The 14323-nt window shown below is 37.1% G+C and overlaps 2 non-coding genes across 2 annotated transcripts; one reads left to right on the forward strand and one right to left on the reverse strand.

The window, feature by feature from the left end:
* Positions 1–1147: 1147 nt before the first annotated feature.
* On the reverse strand, positions 1148–1253 carry LOC140858340 (small nucleolar RNA R71). The gene has a single exon (XR_012141904.1). It is a non-coding gene; the product is annotated as a small nucleolar RNA R71 (small nucleolar RNA).
* Positions 1254–9742: 8489 nt separating this feature from the next.
* Positions 9743–9849, forward strand: LOC140858220 (small nucleolar RNA R71). The gene has a single exon (XR_012141789.1). It is a non-coding gene; the product is annotated as a small nucleolar RNA R71 (small nucleolar RNA).
* Positions 9850–14323: the final 4474 nt, after the last annotated feature.

Here is a 14323-nt window from a genome sequence, read left to right on the forward strand (position 1 = left end):
CAAATATAAAAATTTCTAACTTGATTGGACACCTTGTTTCTTTGCATTGCATCTCCATAATTAACTTTAAGGGCACAACCCATTAACTAAGATAAGGTGGGGATTTGATCACCCTTCCTTGGCCCACAAATCACTCCCTTGCATTTGCATAACCTAGACCTTAATCTAAAATTAATTAGACATTGACCCCTAAGGATTTCGAGCTCATTAGGACAAGTGACCCTAAGAGTTGAACCAGGTTAGACTTGGTCAGCTAGCTGGTGTCTAGGCAAGTGGTTTGCGGGACGACTGGGCTCGAAGGAAGGTGGTTTTTAATTGGTTTCGTTCGCTGACCTAGCCAATTTAATTGGTATCTAAGGAAAGCAACGAGGGGACTCCCACCAACCTTACACTTATCTGGCCAGTTGGTTGGTCAAGTTCCGACTTGAAGGGCTTGAAGGCTAACTACAGTTAGGAGCTGTCTAGAACTAGGGTAACTTTAAGATAGAGAGTCCACTGCGTGCTAACTTGATTGTAATTAAAATCTAACCACAACTAATTCTTCTATTAGTTTTAGGACTTCTTAGGATCTCTTCTTTAGAACTCTTTTCTCTCTTCTCCTCTCCTCTTAAAAAAAAAAATAATAATAATCCTTAACAGACTAGGATAGTCCTACATAGACCTTTTAGTTGCATGTTAGGTCGACGATCACTAAAATCCAACTTGCAACCATTAGACTAAGAATTAGAAAAGACTCTTAGGACTATCCGAGTTAGAAACATGGCTGCACCTGGTGAGGCTAATCCTCCACGCTCATTGAGAGAATATTTCACTCCATCCTCGTATACCTACTCTTCATGCATTCAAGCATCTCCAGTAGAAGCTACCTAATATGAGATTAAGTCTAGCATTATTCAAATGTTGCCATCATTCTATGGACTTAGTAACGAGAACCCATACAAACACTTGGATGAATTTCTTGAAATTTATTCCACAGTAAAAATCTAAAACTTCTCTGATGATGCCCTTAGGTTGAAACTATTCCCTTTCTCACTTAAAGACAAAGCCAAGCATTGGTTAAACTCCTTAGACTCTAGAACTATTTCAACTTGGGATCATCTTCAGAGAGAATTTCTCAAGAAATACTTTCCAATTAGAAAAACAAATCAAATTAGAAAAGCTATCACTAGTTTTTCCCAATTGGAGGGTGAACTTTTTCATGAGACATGGGAAAGGTTAAGGGACCTCATTCATAAATGTCCACACCATGCTGTCCCTAAATGATAACTTTATCAGTATTTTTATGATGGTCTATCAGAGAAACACCGATAAATAGTTGATGTATCATGTGGTGGGACGTTCATACTAAAGAGTGAGGATGAAGCTTGGTAGCTCTTTGAAATACTTAGTGAGAATTTTCTACATCATATGTCTGCCACCTCTAGAGAACAACCCATGCTTCAACAAAAAAGAAGTGAAATTTATCAGATTAGAAATATCATGGATATCCATGGTAAGGTAGATGAACTGTCCCAAAAATTAGATCGTCTTCTAAATACTGGACAATCCCCGATTCCACCTAACCCAATCCAAGAAGTTTGTGCATTGTGTGCAAATCCGAACTATTTTGTTAGTGAATGCCCAGCCGCACCTCAATTTTCTAAGTTTGTGCACGAGCAGGTTCAGCAAGCTTAAGTCCAACAAGCTCGCAGACCAGGAAATGATCTATATTCGAACACTTATAACCCCGGCTGGAGAAACCATCCAAATTTTTCCTGGAGACCACAACCAGTGGTTGGCCCTGCCGCACCTCGACCTTAATATCAGGACCCAACATATTGTTGGGAATGTGTCCCAAAAAGCCAATTGTCAAGCTGTTGACGGTTAAGCAACCAAGTATTGTAATTTATTTGTTAATAAATAAAATATATTTGGCATTTTCATCATAAGCTTTCATCTTCAAATGAACTCCGTTGTTATGATGAAGTCCTTAGGACTATTTAAATTTGATAAAGAGAAGATTTATTGATTAGTCCTTAAAATAGTTCACGACCAAATGATAGGCTGTTAATAAGGACGACAGCTTCTATTGAGCATAGGTCGCTGTAGGCCATATGGGTTGGTTGTCCTCTTAACCAAAAAGTATGGAGATACTGGTATGGCATACAGGTGAGATGTACTGATACATCATCATTGAACGTGACCAACTCCAGAGTATTCTGCTGTCGAGAATGTCTCTGATGGGATATAGATATAAGTGTCCCTTAGACCTGAGATCGCCTCAGTGACTTGCAAGCAACTCACTGTGCTTTGGTACTGGACTAACTGAATTTCTAATTCAGAGACGGAAGGCTTCTGGGCACAGTCAAGTACTTGCGAAGTCAGAGTGTGATCGAGATGAGATTGACCACTCCAAGAGTTGGAGAAGAATGAGTCGCTGTATTTCAATTTAGCAAAATCTTGGCCAGGATAATCCATCAGATGGATTTGATATTTTGAAATACAATGTGGACAACCTGATCAGAGTTGACAGTTGAACTCTGGGGTGTCCTATGATCATTTTGGTCAAGGAGATGAATTATATGAAAACTATATCCGCATGGGTTCTAAGGATGTTGTTTTACACATTCGACCTATCTGATCGTCGGGTACCATTGCTAGATGGTCACTTCGATTGGTACAGAAATTTATTCCTATGCTACCGACTTAGGTTCAGACCTATGAGGTCACTGATGCGTAGTCGTTGATAGCACCAAAAATAACTCTACTCACTACGTAGGTAGGATGAGTCAAAATCGTATCCTCAGGGACCTTGGGCTAAGTTGAGATTACAAAATAAAAGAAAGAAGTATTGTTTTGATTTAGAAAATAAATTATCTTAAAATTGATGTAATTAAAAAATAAAGAGCTCGAGAGTTTTGAATTAATTTTGCACTAGCAGAGTTGTATCTCTTTTTTAATTAAATAGATACGATTAATCTTAAAAAAAATACCTCTCTTTCCTCGACACATCTCGTACCCGTAGATCACGGCGTGTCTCCGAAAAATATTAGGTAAACAACTCTTCTTTCCTCGGTACGCCCCGTACTCGTAGATCACGGCACGTCTCTGAAAAGTAAAAGTTATTCCTAATATTAATCTAACAGGAAAGCATAAATAAAAGCATATGAAAGAGAGCAAATAAAGAACTCATGATGATTTAAATAAAAAGCATAATCTTTATTGCATATAAAGAAATACAAGAAAGTTTAGAATAATAAACCCATCTCTGTGTCGTTACAAAATTTCTTCTCCACTCTCGAGACTGCTAGCTTAGCTGCTCATGAAGTAGTCCCTTTCTATTCTTCTATGTAAGGCTCTAGAAGAATTTTTGGGCTCCCTGGGCTCCCCCTCCAATGGGAGTACAAAAGCCTTTTTATAGGTGTTAGGAGAGAGGAGTTTTACATGGTTTTTCGATGTGGGACTAAAAAAAATACTAAAGACTAAAAGATGGATGGAAAGATCACAAACAGATTTCTAAATATCATATTTTTTTCCTTTTAATGAGCATCTGTTCGAATGCGTCTGCCAGCAAAAACTCCCCACGCCCGCCTGCTTGCAGTGCCGCGCTCGCCTCACGCCCGTGCTCGCGTCCGCCCGCACTCACGCTCGCATCCGCCTGTGCGCCTACCCGTGCATCCAATCGCGTGAACCATACGTGAACACTCCTCTTTATTTTTTTTATTCCAAAAAGAAACTTTTATTTTTTTACAATGACGCTTATATCCTTTTTGGATTCCTTGCATAGTATCTTCATTTTTTATAATACCGTATGCATCCTTCTTTTATTTAAATTTTATTTTAAGTCTAATTTTCTTTAAACTTGAGTCTTTTTGATCTACGAATCAGACTCTTTGTATCGGCGATCACCTTTCCTATAAAACATAAAAAGAAGCATCAAATTCTTAATAAATAAAATAAATTAACTATAATTTTCTACTTTAAATGACTTAAATTAAGTATTTATCACACCCCCCAACTTGAATTTTGTTCGTTCTCGAGTAAAATAGATATATCAGCATTGTGTACCGACTCGGTCTTGAATAAAAAGTTAGGTTAGGCATCCCAAAAGATAAATGATACTTGGTCAGACCATTAAAGAGATACTTCATTGGATTATCAATTTAACCCAATTAGTGGCTGAGTATTAACTAAAAAAATTTTAAGAGCTTTTCTTTCACCAACTCCCCACTTTACTCTTTAAATCCTCTAACTTAATGTGAGAGAGGTTTATTATCTTCTTGCAATTTAGTCCCCTTATTATCCACTATATATATATATATATATTTTTTTTTAATATTGTCCACCTTTTTACGCGACCACAACACTTACTTAGGCGAAGGGGCCCAGTTACTCAGTAGGAAACCAATATTTTTTTTTTTTTTTTTGCATACCTCGACCTTTTCACCCAATCTATCATGAAGCAGATTCTTTATTGAGATCAGTAAGAAGAGGGTTGTAGAATCACTCCTAAAATTTGGTCTAGTCTAAACCCTACCATTCATTGGATTTTCTTAATAATTTATTCCTCGATATTTCTAAAATTATCTTGATCGTTAATCATTCATTGTTTAGGATGCCTAATTGACTCTTAATCAAAATAAAATTTAGATACACAAAACTAATTATTTCTGACCATACTCGAGGATTTGATTAATTTTCTCCCCTCCAATTTAATCTACATTATCCTCAATGGAGTAGGAAAGCAAAGAAAATAAAATGAGAGAGTGCACCTGAGATAATTCTACTTCAGAAGTTGAAGATGGCTTCATTGATTAATAGGCTCTTGTTCTAAATTCCTGCAGCTGCGGTAAAGTAAAAAAATATGAAATCGTTGGGTTGCCTCCCAACAAGTGCTAAGTTTTACGTCTTCAGCCAGACTGAATTGAGTATTATGGCGGTATTGGATCCACTAAATCAATAGATTCAATTAATTCTCCATCACTAATTCCATCTATGTAAGGTTTCAATCACTGACCATTCACTTTAAAGGTGTTCCCCTGTTTAGGATTTCTGAGTTCTATAGCTCCATGAGGAAATACCTGAGTTACAATGAAAGGTCCGTCCCAACGTGAGCGAAGTTTTTCAAGAAACAGACGCAACCTAGAATTGAAGAGCCAGACTTTTTGATTGGGCTCGAACATTTTTCATGCAATGAATTTATCGTGGTACACTTTAGTTCGAGCCTTATAGATTCTGGCACTCTCATATGCTTCATTGCGTAGCTCTTCAAGTTCATTTAGTTGAAGTCTCCTATTGAAACCTACATTTTTTATATCAAAGTTAAATTGCCGTATGGCCCAAAATGCACGATGTTCTAATTCCACCGGCAGATGACAAGCTTTTTCGAATACAAGTCGATAAGAAGACATTCCTATGGGTGTTTTAAAAGCAGTACGGTAAGCCCATAATGCATCATCTAAGCATGCTGACAAGTCTTTTCTATCGGGTCTTACCATTTTTTCAAGAATATGCTTGATCTCCCTATTGGAGACCTCAACTTGGCCACTTGTCTGGGGGTGATAAGGTGTGGCAACTTTATGAGTTATTCCATATTTTTTCATTAGCATGTCGAAGTGCTTATTTGTGAAGTGTGTACCTCCATTGCTAATTATGGCTCTTGGGCATCCAAATCGACTAAAGATGTTATGTTGAATGAACTTGATCACGATTTTATGATCATTGGTTCGGGTTGCCATAGCCTCTATCCATTTTGATACATAGTCCACTACTACCAAAATATACTCAAATCCAAATGAGGAGGGAAAGGGTCCCATGAAATCAATTCCCCAAACATCAAAAATTTCTACTACAAGTATAGGGGACAGGGGCATCATATCTTTTCTTGAAATATTTTCTGTTTGCTGGCATCGCAAGCAATTATGACTGAATTTATGTGCATCTTTGAATAGTGTTAGCCAATAAAATCCACTCTGCAACACCTTTGCTGCAGTTTTCCTTCCACTAAAATGTCCCCCACATGCTGAAGAATGGCAAAAAGTGAGAATGCTTTGGAATTCACTCTCGGGGACACAACGGTGAATAACTTGATCGGGACAGTATTTGAATAGTTCAAGTTCTTCCCAAAAATAATGTTTAATTTGCGAGAAAAATTGATCCTTTTCTTATTTTGTCCAGTGAGAAGGTACTTATCCTGTTGACAAGTAATTGACAATATAGGCAAACCATGGAGGATGGCTAGAGGAGATTGCGAAAAGTTGTTCGTCAGAAAATTTCTCTTTGACCTCATCTATGCCTATCGTGTGTTCAACTAAGATCCTGGAGATGTGATCAGCTACCACATTCTCGGAACCCTTCTTATCTCAGATTTTCAGATCAAATTCTTGTAAAAGAAGGATCCATCTGATCAAACGTGGTTTAGTATCTTTCTTTGAGAGGAGATGTTTCAGAGCCACATGATCAGAGTAAACTAGAACCTTAGACCCTAACAGATATGAGCAAAATTTTTCAAGGGCGAACACTACTGCTAGTAGCTCTTTTTCTGTTGTGGTGTAGTTTAATTGGACATCGGAAAGAGTCTTGCTAGCATAATAGATCACATATGGCTCCTTATTGATTTTTTGGCCTAAGACGGCACCTATTGCAAAGTCAGAGGCATCACACATAATCTCAAATGGAATGGACCAGTCAGGGGGTTTATTATGGGTGCTATTGTCAGGGTTGTTCGTAATATGTTGAATGCTTTCAAACAGTCTTCGTCAAAGACAAATGGTGTGTCCTTGGCCAACAGATTGCACAAGGGTCTTGAAATCTTGCTAAAGTCTTTGATCAAGCATCTATAAAATCCGGCATGACCTAAGAAGGATTGTATTTATCGGACTGAAGTAGGGGGTGGTAGTTTTGAAATGACCTCAACTTTGGCTTTATCTACCTCGATCCCTCTTTCAGAAATAATATGTCCTAATACAATTCCTTTTCGTACCATGAAATGGTTCTTTTCCCAACTTAGGACCAAATTTGTCTCTATACATCATTGAAGAACCTTGGTTAGGTTCTGAAGACAATCATCAAAGGTAGAGCCAAATACTGAAAAATTATCCATGAAGACTTCTAAAAATTTATCGACCATATCAGAAAAGATGGCCAAAATGCACTGTTGAAAAGTGGCTGGTGCATTGCAGAGACCGAATGGCATACGTCTAAATGCAAATGTTCCATAAGGGCATGTGAAGGTAGTCTTTTCTTGATCAACAGAAAATACCAGGATCTGGTTATATCCCGAATATCCATCTAGAAAATAGAAGAAACTTTGTCCTGTTAGTCATTCTAAAATTTGGTCAATAAAAGGTAAAGAAAAATGATCTTTCCTAGTAACGGCATTCAGCTTTTGGTAGTCCACACATACTCGCCAACCAGTTGTTGCACGAGTAGAAATTAATTCACCCTCATTATTGTCTATTACGGTAATACCTGACTTCTTAGGTACTACTTGGGTTGGACTAACCCACTGGCTATCTGAAATTGGATAGATAATTCCAGCATCTAGCCATTTCACTACTTTTTTCATGACTTCTCACATATTCGGATTCAATCTTCGTTGCATGTCCCTATGTGGTTTTGCCTCAACCTCGCAGTGAATATGATGCATGCAAACAGAAGGATCTACACCCTTCAAATCGACAATTGACCACCCTATAGCCTCTTTATGCTTTTTGAGTACTCCGACAAGTTTGTCTTCCTGATCATTGGTTAGGTTAGATGCAATGATCACTGGAAGAGTATCATTGGATCCAAGAAATGAATATTTCAGTGTGGCAGGAAGAGGCTTTAGCTCTAGAGTAGGTGGTGCTTCTAAAGATGGTACCAGAGGGCTTGATTGAATTGGTAATTGTTTGTACTTTACAGTCCAAGGGGGATTGATGCTAAAATTGAGAGGTTCTAGTAAAGCATGTATTTCTTCAGTGTATCCATCAATATCAAAATTATCTATTCTAAAATGTGTTAGACATGCCTGTAAAGGATTTGAGTTGAGCAAGGCAGGAGCTTTATCTTCTATAACTTCCTCTAACAAGTTGATCTCATTATGGTTGTACACAGGTGGTCCCAAAGATGCATTAAAAATATTCAACCTTAGCTTCTTATTTTCGAAAGTTACATCCATAACTCTGGTCCTACAATTTATACAAGCATTAGCGGTTGCTAAGAAGGGTCTACCTAGGATGATTGGTATTTGGTTGGGGTTGCTACCAAATTCTATATCCAGCATAAGAAAGTCAACAGGAAAGTAAAATTCATCTACTTTCACTAATACATCTTCCAGCATTCCATGGGGTACCTTAATAGATCGGTCTGCTAGTTGTAAGGTTACTGTCGTGGGTTTTAACTCTCTAAATCCAAATAGGTCATATACAAAGCTCGGGAGAAGGTTGACACTTGCATCCAAATCTAATAATGCCTTCTTAATCGTGAGGTTCCCTATGACACAAGAAATAATTGGGGTACCTGGATCTTTCAGTTTGGGTGGGGTAATTTGCTGGAAAACTGAGCTGGCCTGCTCAGTTAGGTAGACTTTTCTTGGTATTTGTGCCTTTGATTTTCATTTCTGTGTACACAGGTCCTTTAGAAATTTGGCATAGGTCAGAACTTGCTTAATGGCATCGAGAAGAGGTAAGTTTATCTGGACTTGTTTAAACAGTTCCAACATTTCATTTATTTTTATACCCTTCTTATCAAGAGGCAGAGAGGATTCTAAAGCACTGGGAAATGGAGCTTTAGGTGCAGGTGCTGTGTTAACAGGTTCTTTCCTCTCTTCAGATTTCTTCTTTTCTGTTGTAGCTGAAATTGGTTGCTCTTGTTGTTGGATTACTTCAGGTTGATTTAAGATTTTTTTGCTTCTAAGGGTCATGATCGATTTGGCATGTTCGGAAAAAATTTCAAGACCAATGGAGCTTTCAGCCATGTACTGACCTTTTGGGTTATTAATAGGCTGACTAGGTAATTTGCCTTCTTCCCTCCTACTGAAAGCTGTTGCTAGCTGACCTATCTGGGTCTCTAGCTTTGCTATTGATTGCGTATGGGAGTGAAGGAGTTGGGTATTCATTTCTAGTCCTTTAAGTGCTTGCAGTACCTTTTCTTCGAAAGCCGAGCTCTGAGTACTCGGAGTGGGTTGAGGAGGGTTCTGATATTGTGGCTGGGATGGATGCCTAAAAGTTACATCCGGTAACCTGATCTTTGTTGCACCGAAGGAACCACTGGTTGTGATTTCCATGAAAAATTCGGATGATTTCTCCATCCCGAATTGTACGTACTAGAATAGGGGTTGTTCCCTGGTCTATGAGTAGTTTGGGCTTGATGGACTTGTTCTTGTACATGTTCAGGAAACTGTGGTGCAATCAGATAATCATTCACACAATGAGTGGGGCTCGAACACAATGCACATATATCTTGTATCTGACGGGATGGAGAAGGTGACTGTCCTATACTTAATAATCGATCTAACTTTTGGAACAATTCATCTACCTTATGATGGATATCTATGGCAGTTCCTACTTTATATATTCCATCTCTCTTTGGGTTTAACATGGGTTTATCTCTAATAGAGACAGACATATGATGTAATGAATTTTTACTTAAAATTTCAAATAGTTGCCATGCCTCATCCTCACTTTTCAGCATGAATATCCCACCGCATGATGCATCGACCATTTGTCGATGTCTTTCAGATAGCCCATCATAAAAGCATTGGATTAACTGCCACTTGGGTACAGCGTGGTGGGGGTATTTTCTAATAAGGTCCTTTAATCTCTCCCATATTTCATGAAATATTTCTCCATCTAATTGGAAAAAACTAGTTATGGCTTTCCTTATTTCATTAGTTTTTTCTATGGGAAAATATTTTTTGAGAAACTCTCCTTGAAGCTGGTCCCAGGTTGATATAGTCATGGAATCCAAAGTATGTAGCCAGTATTTGGCTTTGTCCTTAAGTGAGAAAGGAAATAATTTTAACCTAAGAGCATCATCGGAGAAGTTGTGAATTTTGACAGTTGAGCATATCTCAAAAAATTCTTCAAGATGTTTATAAGGATCCTCATTACTAAGTCCATAAAATGAAGGTAATATTTGGATTGTACTGGACTTAATTTCATATTGAGTGGCCTCCACAGGGGGCACTTGAATACAAGGAGAGTAGGTATATGTGGAAGGAGTAAAGTACTCCTTCAATTGTCTGGATGGATCATTCTCCTGATTTCGGTCCATATTTTTACGTCTGTTGGCTCTAAAGGTTCTTTCTATTTTTGGATCAAAAGGTTGGATTTCTGGTCGTAACGATCTACGACCAAGCATACACCTTACAATTATACTTTAGAGCAAACACAAAAAATTTTAGTTTTTATAATATATATATATATATATTTATAATAAAGTGAGAAAAGAATGAAGAAAATCTAAAGAGAAGAACCTAAGAATCTTAAATCTATGAAAAGGGAGAAATTAGTTTATGTTTAGATGTTAATTGCAATCAACTTAAACAAGCATAGACTCTCTATTCTAAGGTTAACTTAGATCTAGACAGCTCCTAACTTTCAAGACCGTCTTTGAGCACTCCAAGCTCAAGACTAACTAACTGACTCGGCCAGGTAAGCGTAAGATGTGGGAGATTTTCTGCTCGTTGCTTTCCTTAGACACTAACTGAGTTGGCCAAGTCAGTCAACAGAACCAATTGAAAATCACTTTCTTTAACCATTTGCCTTAGACACCGAGCAATTAGCCAATCTGCACTCGATTCAACTCTAGAGCTTTCTTATCCTATTAAGCTCGAAATTCTTAGAGGTCAACATCTAATTAATTTTAGATTAAGGTCTAGGTTATGCAAATGCAAGGGAGTGATTTGTGGGTCAAGGAAGGGTGATCAAATCTCTACCTTATCTTAGTTAATGGGTTGCGCCCTTAAAGTTACTTATGGAGATGCAATGCAAAGAAACAAGGTGTCCAATCAAGTTAAAAATTTTTATATTTGAGGTTATGCTATTTTAGTTAAGTGTTATGAAATGTCAGTGGCTTTTTTTTTTTTAATTCAACCGTGCCAAGATCCCCGGCAACGGTGCCAAAATTTGATGCGTAGTCGTTGATAGCACCAAAAATAACTCTACTCACTACGTAGGTAGGATGAGTCGAGATCGTATCCTCAGGGACCTTGGGCTAAGTTGAGATTACAAAATAAAAGAAAGAAGTGTTATTTTGATTTAGAAAATAAATTATCTTAAAATTGATGTAACTAGAAAATAAAGAGCTCGAGAGTTTTGAATTAATTTTGCACTAGCAGAGTTGTATCTCTTTTTTAATTAAATAGATACGATTAATCTTAGAAAAAATATCTCTCTTTCCTCGGCACACCCCGTACCCATAGATCACGGTGTGTCTCTGAAAAGTATTAGGTAAACAACTCTTCTTTCCTCGGTACGCCCCGTACCAGTAGATCACGGTGCGTCTCCAAAAAGTAAAAGTTGTTCCTAATATTAATCTAACAGGAAAGTATAAATAAAAGTATATGAAAGAAAGCAAATAAAGAACTCATGATGATTTAAATAAAAAGTATAATCTTTATTGCATATAAAGAATTAGAATAATAAACCCATCTCTGTGTCATTATAAAATTTCTTCTCCACTTCCGAGACTGCTAGCTTAGTTGCTCATGAAGTAGTCCCTTTCTATTTCTATATGCAAGGCTCTAAAAGAATTTCTGGGCTCCCCCTCCAATGGGAGTACAAAAGCCTTTTTATAGGTGTTAGGAGGGAGGAGATTTACATAGTTTTTCGATGTGGGACTAAAAAAAATACTAAAGACTAAAAGATGGATGGAAAGATCACAAATAGATTTCCAAATATCATATTTTTTTTCCTTTTAATGAGCATCTGTTCGAACACGTCTGCCAGCAAAAACTCCCCGCGCCCGCCTGCTTGCCGTGCCGCGCTCGCATCCGCCCGTGCGTCCAATCGCGTGAACCATACGTGAACACTCCTCTTTATTTTTTTTTTTCCAAAAAGAAACTTTTATTTCTTTACAATGATGCTTATATCCTTTTTGGATTTCTTGCGTAGTATCTTCATTTTCTATAATACTGTATGCATCTTTTTTTTATTTAAATTTTATTTTAAGTCTAATTTTCTTCAAACTTGAGTCTTTTTGATCTACGAATCGGACTCTTTGTATCGGCGATCACCTTTCCTGTAAAACATAAAAAGAAGCATCAAATTCTTAATAAATAAAATAAATTAACTATAATTTTCTACTTTAAATGACTTAAATTAAGTATTTATCAGTCACACACATTAGAGTTCATGATCTGATTGGATGGTTGATTAACGATTAAGAATTGTTCTAGGGTTAAATGATCAATGCTATTGACATTTAACACAGTGCAAGTGTTGCAGGAGGATCGATTAGCAATTCGATTGCTAATTGGCTTAATTTGATTAAGCCAATGGGCTGAGATTAAATCTAATTAAATATGATTTAATTAGATTTAGTTTGGGCTTGATTGGATCAAGTCTAATTGGTTTATTGGATAAGCCAAGTGCAAAGAAAAACTAGTCCTAGTTCAACTAAAACTTGGGTCAATCTAATTTCTAATTTGATTAGAAAATTAAATCAGATTTAAATCTAATTTAATCTGATTAAATTAGGTTCTTAATTAGATTAAGTCTTATTTTAATTGGATTGATCTAATTTTGATTTGATTTAGTTTGAGAAACCAAATTAAAACAAGTCATAAGATAGAATCCTAGTAAGACCAGGATTCCACCTTGCGCCACATAAGCCTTCCCCATGCCCTCTCTCTCATTCAACGTCAATCTCCTCTTATTTTATGCAACAAAAGCCCTCTCCCAAATCTCTTCCATGTTCACAAAAGGTTTCCTCTCTTCTTTCTTACATGGAAGGTGGTTTGGATCAAATCAAAGAGGAATAAGTTTGGATTTCAAATTCTATGAGATAAAATTTTAGAAATCCAAAACTCTTTCAATTTTGCACCAAATTTATCCAAATTTTTTTGAAATTTTCATAGCTTTTAGGGTACATATTGTGCACCCTTTGCTGGTGATGCATGCATGAAAATAAGGAGGAGGTGCTCAAGAGTTGGGCGCCCCTTATCTTGCCATGTTTGGATAAGCCTTGACTAGGTATTTGACCTAGACAAGGACTCTATCATATCTCTCTCTATAAAATGAGTTTCTTCGTGAAATTTTTGATAAAGATAGAGATTTGAGAGACATTTGAGTCATCCAAAAATTAGAGAGAAAGACCTTTAGGTCATGGAGATATAATAAACACAAGATAGGGTGTCTAGAGAGAGAAACGAGAAGAAGAAGAGGGTCTTCTTCTAGGGTTGTTTGTTTTCATATCTTTCCTCCCTCCATCTTGAGTTTCCTGAGAGTATCTCAGATCTGAAAATCCTTCTCCTACTTTCCATCTTTGGAAGAGTCCAAATCAAGAAGAAAGAGGCACCTGATCAACCATCAAAGATGAATCAGTGCAATACTAGCATATTGTGCTGATTTCCTGAAGCAGGACTTCTGATTGAGATTCGTGGGCTTGTGTGGATGACTCCTAGAGGCTGAACATGTGTGCGGCTTACAATATCATCCTCAAGCTCGGATCAGTGAGGTTAGAACATCTAACTTGCAAGGTAATAGATCTAATCTATTGTTTAATACATACATTAGATGTAGTATAGAAACATGTTGATATGATCAATATGTAGTTCATGCTGTATATATATATTTTAATTTTTGATTTAATACTATATAATAATCATGTAATAGGATCTTAGATCTAGAGATTCTCTGATTTTAGAAAATAAATTTTGATTTATTTTAGTCTTCCACTGTATGATCTTGAAAAAGTTTCAAGATCTAACCCTGAAACCCTAGATCTGGTTCCTTCACATATAGGCATGGACTATACCATCAATTTCAAAATGCTCCTCAACTGTCTACTACTGGTCATAGCTCAACTTTTGAGAAAAAAATTTTGAAAGCACTAGAACGATTAGAAGTCAACACTCAGACCCTTAACTCCCACACACAATCCATTGCTAAGCTAAAGACCCAAATAGGTCAACTAGCGACTGCATTCAGTAGGAGGGAAGGAGGAAAATTACCTAGCCAATCTGAGAGCAACCCAAGAGGGCAATTTGTGATTGAGAGCTCTAATACCTCAGAAGCTTTTTCTGAACACGCCAAATCAATCATGACTCTGAGAAGTGGGAAGGTCATTGAACACACTAGTAAAACCAATGAGACCAACCCTAAACCTCTAACCGAAGCCAAATCACCCAAGAACAAGG

Source organism: Elaeis guineensis, chromosome 5 (genome assembly GCF_000442705.2).
Source record: "Elaeis guineensis isolate ETL-2024a chromosome 5, EG11, whole genome shotgun sequence".
NCBI classification, from domain to species: domain Eukaryota; kingdom Viridiplantae; phylum Streptophyta; class Magnoliopsida; order Arecales; family Arecaceae; genus Elaeis; species Elaeis guineensis.